The 11988-nt window shown below is 42.3% G+C and overlaps 1 long non-coding RNA gene across 1 annotated transcript; it reads left to right on the top strand.

Moving 5' to 3' along the window:
* The first annotated feature begins 3447 nt into the window (after nucleotides 1-3447).
* Nucleotides 3448-7473, top strand: LOC110675959. The gene is made up of 3 exons (XR_002499952.1): nucleotides 3448-3487; nucleotides 3547-3610; nucleotides 7437-7473. It is a non-coding gene; the product is annotated as an uncharacterized LOC110675959 (long non-coding RNA).
* Nucleotides 7474-11988: the final 4515 nt, after the last annotated feature.

An 11988-nucleotide genomic window follows, 5' to 3' on the forward strand; every position in this document is an offset into this window, starting at 1 on the left:
TGACGCAAGATGAAAAGGAGTCGATAGATCCTCGGAGGGTGTGGTACTTGCCGTTGGGCGCCGTAAGAAACCCGAAGAAGCCGGGCAAAACTAGGCTCGTTTGGGATGCTGCGGCAAAAGTGGGAGGAGTGTCTTTCAACTCGATGCTTCTCAAAGGGCCCGACTTACTAACACCTTTGGCTTTGGTGCTATGTAGATTTCGCGAACGACCGGTGGCAGTTTGCGGGGACCTGAAGCAAATGTTTCACCAGTTCAGAATTCGCCAACAAGATGCACACAGTCAGCGGTTCCTGTACCGAGAACACCCCTCGCAACCCGTAAAAATGTTCGTTATGGACGTCGGTACCTTTGGGGCCACATGCTCTCCCTGTCAGGCCCAATATATTAAAAACCGCAACGCGAAGGAACACGAAACAGAATTTCCCGAAGCAGCAAAGGCAATCGTAGAAAAACACTATGTCGATGATTACCTTGACAGTTTCGACACAGAAGCGGAAGCAATCAAGGTTGCTCTTGAAGTTAAAGAAGTTCATGCTCGTGGAGGGTTTGAGATCCGGAATTGGCACTCTAACTCGGACGCCCTTCTGCGACGGGTCGGGGAGCCCAGAGGAATCCAGTCGAAAGTCATCAGTATCGATTTAGAGGGCGATGCGGAACGAGTTTTGGGCCTCCTATGGTTGCCGGAGGAAGATGTAATCGCATTTGCCACTGACCAGCAGTTTGACGGTATTATACCGACGAAGCGAAATATCCTACGTTGTGTCATGAGCCTGTTTGACTCACAAGGTATATTGTCGCATATAACAATACAGGGACGGATGATCATTCAGGATACGTGGCGAAAACAGACGCAATGGGACGACGAAGTCGATGAATCAGTTCGTATACGCTGGCTTCGATGGACGGAGCTGTTTAAGAAGGTCGGACAGATGAGACTACACAGAGCCTACTTTCCAGGATTCACCGCTGCAGATATTGGTTCAGTAGAGCTGCATATTTTCACGGATGCAAGTGAGGAAGCTTACGCTTGCACAGCTTACTTCCGGGTCATTATAATGGGGAAGGTATATGTTACGCTGGTGATGGCTAAGGCGAAAGTTGCACCGTTGAAATCTTTATCAGTACCTCGTCTGGAGTTGATGGGGGCACTACTGGGAGCAAGGCTGGCCAAAGCGGTGAAGGAATATCATACTCTTCCGATATGCCGTCGAGTAATGTGGACAGACTCTAAAACAACGCTGGCGTGGGTTAAATCGCAGCATTGCCGGTACCGACAGTTCGTGGCTTTTCGAGTGGGAGAAATTCTAAGCAAGACAGAAGCCACCGAGTGGAGATACGTCCCAACACAACATAACCCAGCTGACGATGCAACTAAATGGGGCAAGGGACCCAGCACGGATGTAACGTCTCGCTGGTTCCAAGGACCCGACTTCCTCTATCAGCCGGAAATAAAGTGGCCGGAACAAAGATCGACACAGACGCTCGAAACAGATGAAGAATTGAGACCCTGCATGGTACATCGTCAGAAAACATTCGAGGATGTCTACAATATCTGTAAATTTTCTAAGTGGGAACGTTTGCTTAGAACAGCCGCATACGTTCACCGCTACATCGAGAACAGCAAGCGGAAATGGAGAAAAGGGTTGCTGATCATGGGGCATCTACAGCAGGAAGAGTTGCAAAATGCAGAGAATAGCCTGTGGCGTACAGTGCAGTTATCAGCGTACCCAGATGAAGTCGCTGTGCTGAAACAAAGAAACGGAAACCCGAAGAAGGCTATCGATAAGACTAGTCCAGTCTACAAGCTGTCGCCGTTCTTAGACGAATACGGCGTGATGCGGGTAGACAGTCGCATCGGAGCAGTTCCGTACGTTACATATGACTTTAAGTTTCCGATCATCCTGCCAAGACATCACCATCTCACTAAACTAGTCGTTGACTGGTATCACCGCCGATATCTTCACGCTAATCATGCGACGGTGCAGAATGAGGTTCACCAACGCTTCCATGTCTCTAATCTTCGCTCCGTTGTACGACAAGTTACAAAAGAATGTCAGGCCTGCAAGATCTCCAAAACAGTACCAACCACGCCGAAGATGGCTCCTCTTCCCGAGTCACGTCTAGCGGCAAAAGAAAGACCGTTCTCCCACGTCGGGCAGGATTATTTCGGACCCATACAGGTCCGTATCGGGCGTAGCTGTGTCAAACGATGGGTAGCGTTGTTCACGTGCCTCACTGTGAGAGCAGTGCACTTGGAAGTCGCCCATTCGTTATCTACGGAATCATGTAAGATGGCAGTACGTCGGTTTGTGGCGCGTCGTGGATCACCTGTCGAAATTCGCTCCGATAATGGGACTAATTTTCAGGGGGCTAGTCGTGAGTTGCGTGATCAAATCGCGACGATTGGTCAAGGCCTGGCTGAAACGTTCACCAACTCGAATACAAGATGGGTCTTCAACCCACCCTCTGCACCGCACTTTGGTGGCTCAAGGGAGCGATTAGTAAGGTCCGTCAAGGTGGCACTTGGTTCACTATGTGGCGATCGAAACCCGGACGATGAAACGCTGCTGACAGTCCTTGCTGAGGCCGAGTCCATAATTAACTCTCGACCGTTAACCAGCATTCCTCTTGAAAGCGTTAGCCAGGAGGCGTTAACGCCAAATCATTTTATCCTGCTAAGCTCAAACGGAGTCGTCCAACCTCCTACGAAGCTAGCGGAATTAACAGGCGCAACGCGGACAAACTGGGACCTGGCTAGGAAGCTCGTTGATCAGTTCTGGCGACGATGGATCGCAGAATATCTTCCGACGATTGCAAGAAGAAGTAAATGGCTCGAAGAAGCTGAGAAGCTCAAAGTAGACGATTTGGTGCTGATCGTGGATGAAGGCCGACGTAACGGATGGACGAGGGGGCGGATAGCAGCGATAATTCCAGGAAGTGATGGTCGAATTCGCCAAGCCATGGTTCAGACCACAGGAGGGTTGTTCCGGCGCCCAGTGACCAAGTTGGCAGTGCTCCAGGTGCAAGGCCATGGTAACGCAGAAACAACGGAAGAACCGGAGTTGCGTCACGGGTCGGGGACTGTTGCCACCACTGGCAGCACTGATTTGAATTGAATGGATACGCGATACCCCTCGACGAGACTATGCACGCAACGGGTGATATGAACCGATGCGTAAGAAACGTCAGGGAGACCAACGAACGTCAAAACCCACATACATTTCGCAAGTCATAGTAGATGCTAAGAATAATGTGAATTCTTTCTTCCTAATTATTGAAAATTACTAGTTATATCAAAGTATTTAGATTGTGCCAGTTATTCCCTGAATTTGTTACGGTATTTTGCGCTATAAGTATGATATGCAGTACGATAGACAGTAAAATCCTGAAACTAAGAAAAATTTGTTCTAGTATAGGTTATTAAGAGCACTACGTCTCAGATATTGTCCTCAGATCCGATTTCTGAAATACCCATTGTGCTTTGGCTGTAAGTTACTTCTGATTTAACAATTTGATCTAAGCAAACTGAATTAAATACTCCAATAGGGATCCTCTAGTTACGCATCGAAATCAAGTTTGTTGGGGATCAATCGAATTAAGGCGACCAGTTGTAAGTAAACATGAATTTATTACCGAAAAGCTAAACATTACATATAATTTGCAATTGGATTAGATGGACAAATTGATGTGAAGATTTGCGAAAAAGTTACACGTCTTCTCAGTGAGAATCGAACTCACGACTCCCCGATCTCTAGTTGGGGCGCGTTAACCACTACGCCATGAGAGGACTCATGAACGCAGAAGTTAACCTGAATTCGATTTCAGCTCAATAATCACGTGGTCCTCTTTCGCAAAGTGCACCTCTTTCGGAAGAATTAGATGCCCATCCAAACACAACGCTTTCTATATATATCCAATGCCTAGCCCGAGAGCGCATTGTTTTTTAGATATAGGAATAGCACACTACACTAGCCAGCAACTGCGCTGGCTGAGGTTTCTATTGTGTGGGCTTCCAATGGGTCGCGACGTTCTCAAACGACCGGTTACGGAACATGAGTCCGTTGCTCGATAAATACTTGTTTTAATTATGAATCGTGGTTTACGGCCAACCAGCCGAGTGGAAGTTTAACAACTACCGAAAAGCTAAACATTACATATAATTTGCAATTGGATTAGATGGACAAATTGATGTGAAGATTTGCGAAAAAGTTACACGTCTTCTCAGTGAGAATCGAACTCACGACTCCCCGATCTCTAGTTGGGGCGCGTTAACCACTACGCCATGAGAGGACTCATGAACGCAGAAGTTAACCTGAATTCGATTTCAGCTCAATAATCACGTGGTCCTCTTTCGCAAAGTGCACCTCTTTCGGAAGAATTAGATGCCCATCCAAACACAACGCTTTCTATATATATCCAATGCCTAGCCCGAGAGCGCATTGTTTTTTAGATATAGGAATAGCACACTACACTAGCCAGCAACTGCGCTGGCTGAGGTTTCTATTGTGTGGGCTTCCAATGGGTCGCGACGTTCTCAAACGACCGGTTACGGAACATGAGTCCGTTGCTCGATAAATACTTGTTTTAATTATGAATCGTGGTTTACGGCCAACCAGCCGAGTGGAAGTTTAACAACTACCGAAAAGCTAAACATTACATATAATTTGCAATTGGATTAGATGGACAAATTGATGTGAAGATTTGCGAAAAAGTTACACGTCTTCTCAGTGAGAATCGAACTCACGACTCCCCGATCTCTAGTTGGGGCGCGTTAACCACTACGCCATGAGAGGACTCATGAACGCAGAAGTTAACCTGAATTCGATTTCAGCTCAATAATCACGTGGTCCTCTTTCGCAAAGTGCACCTCTTTCGGAAGAATTAGATGCCCATCCAAACACAACGCTTTCTATATATATCCAATGCCTAGCCCGAGAGCGCATTGTTTTTTAGATATAGGAATAGCACACTACACTAGCCAGCAACTGCGCTGGCTGAGGTTTCTATTGTGTGGGCTTCCAATGGGTCGCGACGTTCTCAAACGACCGGTTACGGAACATGATGGGCATCTAATTCTTCCGAAAGAGGTGCACTTTGCGAAAGAGGACCACGTGATTATTGAGCTGAAATCGAATTCAGGTTAACTTCTGCGTTCATGAGTCCTCTCATGGCGTAGTGGTTAACGCGCCCCAACTAGAGATCGGGGAGTCGTGAGTTCGATTCTCACTGAGAAGACGTGTAACTTTTTCGCAAATCTTCACATCAATTTGTCCATCTAATCCAATTGCAAATTATATGTAATGTTTAGCTTTTCGGTAGTTGTTAAACTTCCACTCGGCTGGTTGGCCGTAAACCACGATTCATAATTAAAACAAGTATTTATCGAGCAACGGACTCATGTTCCGTAACCGGTCGTTTGAGAACGTCGCGACCCATTGGAAGCCCACACAATAGAAACCTCAGCCAGCGCAGTTGCTGGCTAGTGTAGTGTGCTATTCCTATATCTAAAAAACAATGCGCTCTCGGGCTAGGCATTGGATATATATAGAAAGCGTTGTGTTTGGATGGGCATCTAATTCTTCCGAAAGAGGTGCACTTTGCGAAAGAGGACCACGTGATTATTGAGCTGAAATCGAATTCAGGTTAACTTCTGCGTTCATGAGTCCTCTCATGGCGTAGTGGTTAACGCGCCCCAACTAGAGATCGGGGAGTCGTGAGTTCGATTCTCACTGAGAAGACGTGTAACTTTTTCGCAAATCTTCACATCAATTTGTCCATCTAATCCAATTGCAAATTATATGTAATGTTTAGCTTTTCGGTAGTTGTTAAACTTCCACTCGGCTGGTTGGCCGTAAACCACGATTCATAATTAAAACAAGTATTTATCGAGCAACGGACTCATGTTCCGTAACCGGTCGTTTGAGAACGTCGCGACCCATTGGAAGCCCACACAATAGAAACCTCAGCCAGCGCAGTTGCTGGCTAGTGTAGTGTGCTATTCCTATATCTAAAAAACAATGCGCTCTCGGGCTAGGCATTGGATATATATAGAAAGCGTTGTGTTTGGATGGGCATCTAATTCTTCCGAAAGAGGTGCACTTTGCGAAAGAGGACCACGTGATTATTGAGCTGAAATCGAATTCAGGTTAACTTCTGCGTTCATGAGTCCTCTCATGGCGTAGTGGTTAACGCGCCCCAACTAGAGATCGGGGAGTCGTGAGTTCGATTCTCACTGAGAAGACGTGTAACTTTTTCGCAAATCTTCACATCAATTTGTCCATCTAATCCAATTGCAAATTATATGTAATGTTTAGCTTTTCGGTAGTTGTTAAACTTCCACTCGGCTGGTTGGCCGTAAACCACGATTCATAATTAAAACAAGTATTTATCGAGCAACGGACTCATGTTCCGTAACCGGTCGTTTGAGAACGTCGCGACCCATTGGAAGCCCACACAATAGAAACCTCAGCCAGCGCAGTTGCTGGCTAGTGTAGTGTGCTATTCCTATATCTAAAAAACAATGCGCTCTCGGGCTAGGCATTGGATATATATAGAAAGCGTTGTGTTTGGATGGGCATCTAATTCTTCCGAAAGAGGTGCACTTTGCGAAAGAGGACCACGTGATTATTGAGCTGAAATCGAATTCAGGTTAACTTCTGCGTTCATGAGTCCTCTCATGGCGTAGTGGTTAACGCGCCCCAACTAGAGATCGGGGAGTCGTGAGTTCGATTCTCACTGAGAAGACGTGTAACTTTTTCGCAAATCTTCACATCAATTTGTCCATCTAATCCAATTGCAAATTATATGTAATGTTTAGCTTTTCGGTAGTTGTTAAACTTCCACTCTGCTGGTTGGCCGTAAACCACGATTCATAATTAAAACAAGTATTTATCGAGCAACGGACTCATGTTCCGTAACCGGTCGTTTGAGAACGTCGCGACCCATTGGAAGCCCACACAATAGAAACCTCAGCCAGCGCAGTTGCTGGCTAGTGTAGTGTGCTATTCCTATATCTAAAAAACAATGCGCTCTCGGGCTAGGCATTGGATATATATAGAAAGCGTTGTGTTTGGATGGGCATCTAATTCTTCCGAAAGAGGTGCACTTTGCGAAAGAGGACCACGTGATTATTGAGCTGAAATCGAATTCAGGTTAACTTCTGCGTTCATGAGTCCTCTCATGGCGTAGTGGTTAACGCGCCCCAACTAGAGATCGGGGAGTCGTGAGTTCGATTCTCACTGAGAAGACGTGTAACTTTTTCGCAAATCTTCACATCAATTTGTCCATCTAATCCAATTGCAAATTATATGTAATGTTTAGCTTTTCGGTAGTTGTTAAACTTCCACTCGGCTGGTTGGCCGTAAACCACGATTCATAATTAAAACAAGTATGAATTTATTGCCTGCGAGTTAAACTTATAAATAAACACTTTACAGCTTAAAGAATTCTGCACTGAAAACCATCGTGCTTCTCTGTTAAGAGGTCCCGAAAAATCTCCCCAACAATGCCAAAATGTAGAGTAAAACTTCCTCTACGAGATAAAAATGTCCATACGGTCATGTAGGATCCAAAAAACGTCGAAAATAATTGAATTGTGAAGCACTGTTTTTCATTATTTTGGACACACCAATACATGTTGGACTCTCAAAGTATATATTTTGGACACCCGGCATTTTATATCGTTTGGCAACAAAGTCCACGACACTGATTGTATAATATGCTTGCCCATAGTCTAATCAATCGATTGACAATGGAAAACCGCTTTTGGTTCCGAAATTTGAAAAAAGTTTTTGTTTACATTTAAATTTTTTTAGGGCTTTAATTTCTGTGTGTGACGGTTGCATGGATGTACCGATTAAATTAAATCAATTTAAATTGAATTCAGATAAAATAAACATTATGTAACACGGTTGATGCAAGTGCGGAATAGTCCTATCTTTTCAAATGGCATGCGATTGAGTTGGTCTTTCGATAGGCTGACCATAAGCTAATAGGATAAAAACCAGAGAATGGCAGAAAACTCGGAGCGGTGCAAAATATGCATGTGCTGCACCCGACTTGTGCGTGCATCTCCTGTTTTTGTTGAGTGACACAAAAGAAGGTGCGAGTATTGCCGCAACTGTGTGAGAGACAAAAGATAGCTCCAGCTCTACTCTTTAAAACTCTAGGAGTAAAGCACAATGTGCTTCGTTTGGTGCTTTCCATTGAAAACATAATCGAGAACGAATGAGACTAACGGCGGTGTGGAATCATTTTTGCTTGCTCTACACTTCAAAATCATTTTAGGGTTTAGTCACAAATTTCAATTGAAATGTTCGGAAATTATTATACAACATAAACATCATACAACAAATCTTCTCTCGGGAGAGGGGGGTGTCAAAAAAAAAAAACCAACAAAACTCTTGACGCTTCCGTGGAAAAGCAATTCTCGACTTCACCTTCCTTGTAAACAATATTACCGCGTTTGGTCTTCCCTCATTTGATATTTAAAATTTCCATTGCGTTTCAAACGCACACAGCAATAACATATGTCTAATTCGTTTTTGAACCTAGGTTGAAACTGGCGCAACCCGTTCTGTATCACAGTTTCAACCCCAACCCGATTCAGGATCGACCGAGCTACAATTTGCTTGAAGTTGGTTTGTTTATGTGTTGATCACCGACCCAGTTCCTAAAAACAAAAACGACAATAAACACAACGATCATGCGAAAATTTTGTCAGATATATTGAATCTTATCGAAGCAATCGTTTTTTCAGGAAATTGTCAAAATTCCTGGTCAACACGAAAAGTATACCGAAGTCGTCGAAATTATCGAAGTAGGGTAAGTAATCCATTAGTTGTGGGTGTTCCTATAGTTTTGGTAACGCCATTTTCACCATATTTTTGCATTAACCACAGAATCGATACTGCCAATCGACGTATTGGCTTGTTGATACACGAAATAGTTGAAAACAGCGTTCAAATTACTTGAAAGTTGATGAAATATCACTAAAATTGCTGAAACTTTTCTTACTAGTACCAATAGTTGCGGTAAAGTGTTCCTATAGTGGAGGATCCCATAAGAAAACAACGGATACCGCAACTATAGGAACGCAAATTAAAAATATACCGCAACTAAAGGAATAGTTTATCAATAGTGGAGGTACTATTTTTTAATTTTTCACTGATAACAAATACAACATTAAAATGTTCTTTAATTGCGCTTCTAGAATTTAAGCGGTTAAATGAAAATCAATCATGCCTAGTACCTCCACTATTGGTACATCTACATTATGTGTGAGGCGAAATCATGTATGATTTATAAAGTAAACAAACGTTTGTGTGGTTCGTTTGAGAGTGGCGTCTATCCGTACTCCGTCATCAAAGCAAAGTGATGTTATTTGAGAGAGCCTTGCCTAATGCTCAGAGTGATTCTCAGCAACGGCACATGGGAGTTTTAGCACACAAAAAAGAATGGGTGCAACACAATTCATATTGCACTAGCACGTCTCTTTCAAATTGAACGTGCTGTCTCCCGGCAGCGCGTGCTGCACCGAAAGAGTTTTGAGTCGCACCCTATCCCTTGCGCCTCCTCCTTTGTACTCTTATATACCATCATATACGATGGTGTGTTTACTGGGAAATGGTATACAGTCAGGTCTCCTATAAGACGCTGCCACCCACTTTCCTCCCACGGAAATTTCTCAGCAGATTTGAATAGGATGATGCTGATTTTTTGTTTGTGGCTAGCACATACTATGAGCTTTATACCTGCAAAATTTCACCTGAATCGATTGGAAGACAGCTGAAGAATTGCGATGGGCGTAAAGTGGGTGGTAGTGTCTAATAGGAGACCTGACTGTAGTACTAAATTCGGTTTTTTCATCTACTTATAGGTATTCTACTAAACAGCTCGAAGATTTATTATCAAAATCAAATCTGCTAACTTTGTAAAATTTGTCGCGATGCAAACACACGGTGTTGAAGTCTCGATTATACCGAAGTTGCTTGCTCCTCTGTTTTTTTTTTATCTTGACTAGGGCTGGAAAGCGTCAATGTAAATAGAGAGTACCGTGCGACTTCAACATGGATGCTTCTCTCACTGTCATTAAACGGCGAGACAATGACAAAGATTTTTTTTCAAATTTTCTTTAATTTTTCCGTCGCTACAACTTTTGACGGAATCGCAAACTTGATAATTTTTAGTTTATTATCTGGTATGATTGTTGTTTATATCACTGGAATCGTGATAGGATATCCACTTAACTTATCAAACACATTTACTTCCCGAAATTCTCCAAAATGAGATAGCATTAAAATTGCTTTCGTGCGAGTTCCGTCATTGTGACGTGACGAAGTGAGCACATGAAATATTACTTCGTCTAGTGACAGTGAGAAGATTCGTTTCGTCAGTGTCCCCGAGCAAAGTTGAATAGCAAAACTTTAACAAATCTTGTTACCTGGTTATCATCATTTGATAACTGAATTTGTTATCATCTTGGCTAAATTAACAGCCAACATAACAAAAATGAGAACTTAAATTTGATTGTTGAATAACAAAGTAATAGTAAATTATGTTATCACTGAGTTCAAATTGATAATTAAATTTGCATCATCATATTTTTATGAGTTTTATGGTCATAAATCTCGGAAATTTTTTTGATTTTTTGATGAGTGTTTTGGACTGAACTTAAGCTTCAAATAATGTTAAAAAATATTGAATGACGAAAAGTCAACTTTTTTTACTACAAACGCTTTAAAAAATGTAATGATAAAGATTGTGATAACATATTTTTTTATCAACCTGTTATAAAATATGTCTGTCATGGATACAATGATAACAAATTTTGTTATAATTCGGTTATCATTGATAACAGAATACCAAAATGATAACAGCGATAACAACCTTTATTATCATTTTGATATCATTCAGTTATCCGACTTTGCTAGGGTCGCAAGTTGGTCATGAAACTTATCAGCGCTGATCCTGACAACATTTTTGGGAATTGTCCCTAACAATGGACGTCGATGTTCTCTTTCTAATTGTATCTTCTTTAAAATTGGTTTCAACTCTAACTAAGTTTGAAAAGTTGGAAAATATACCATTTAACACAAGTCAGCATAAAGAGCAGGTGAATCAAGTGAACATAAATGCAGGAGAAAGTGAATCTGAGATTTTAACTTAAAACCTTGTTTAAATAATCCATGATTAACCTCATAATGCTATAAATTGCATATGAATCAAACTTATCTAAGTGATTGATGGTAATAAAGAATGATCAAACTTCTGTATGATGACATCAAAAAGTGTTTCAATGTCGAATATATTTTAGTTAAATCATCATTATATTAATCATTGTGGGAGATTTTCTAATTTTAAGTCTTATAAAAAATATATTTTTGATAATCGGTCGAAAATCGGCAAAAATATAGTCATTCTCAAAAAAACGGGACAAATTGAGCATTTTTAATAAAACGACGGGACAGCTAATCAAGGTTGTGAAAACGGTACTGTCCCGTTGAATACGGGACGTATGGTCAGCCTATCTTTCGATTTAAAGTGGGAAATTTGCAGGAAAATGGCCCAGGGGGTCCAAAACATATAGGGGTCCAAAATATATTGGTTACCCTATATGACTAGAATGGTTAGAGTCCGCGGCTACAAAGCAAAGCCATGCTGAAGGTGTCTGGGTTCGATTCCCGGTCGGTCCAGGATCTTTTCGTAATGGAAATTTCCTTGACTTCCCTGGGCATAGAGAGCATCCTCGTGCCTGCCACACGATATACGAATGTGAAATGGCAACTTTGGCAAAGAAAGCTCTCAGTTGATAACTGTGGAAGTGCTCATTGAACACTAAGCTGAGAAGCAGGCTCTGTCCCAGTGAGGACGTTAATGCCAAGAAGAACAAGAAGATATGACTAGCATCAATATTTTGTATATTGATACAATGTTGCATTCACTTTCAAATACTGATAACCAATAAGGCTTGTTTTCAAAAGTAGGGTG

Source organism: Aedes aegypti, chromosome 2 (assembly GCF_002204515.2).
Source record: "Aedes aegypti strain LVP_AGWG chromosome 2, AaegL5.0 Primary Assembly, whole genome shotgun sequence".
NCBI lineage: Eukaryota > Metazoa > Arthropoda > Insecta > Diptera > Culicidae > Aedes > Aedes aegypti.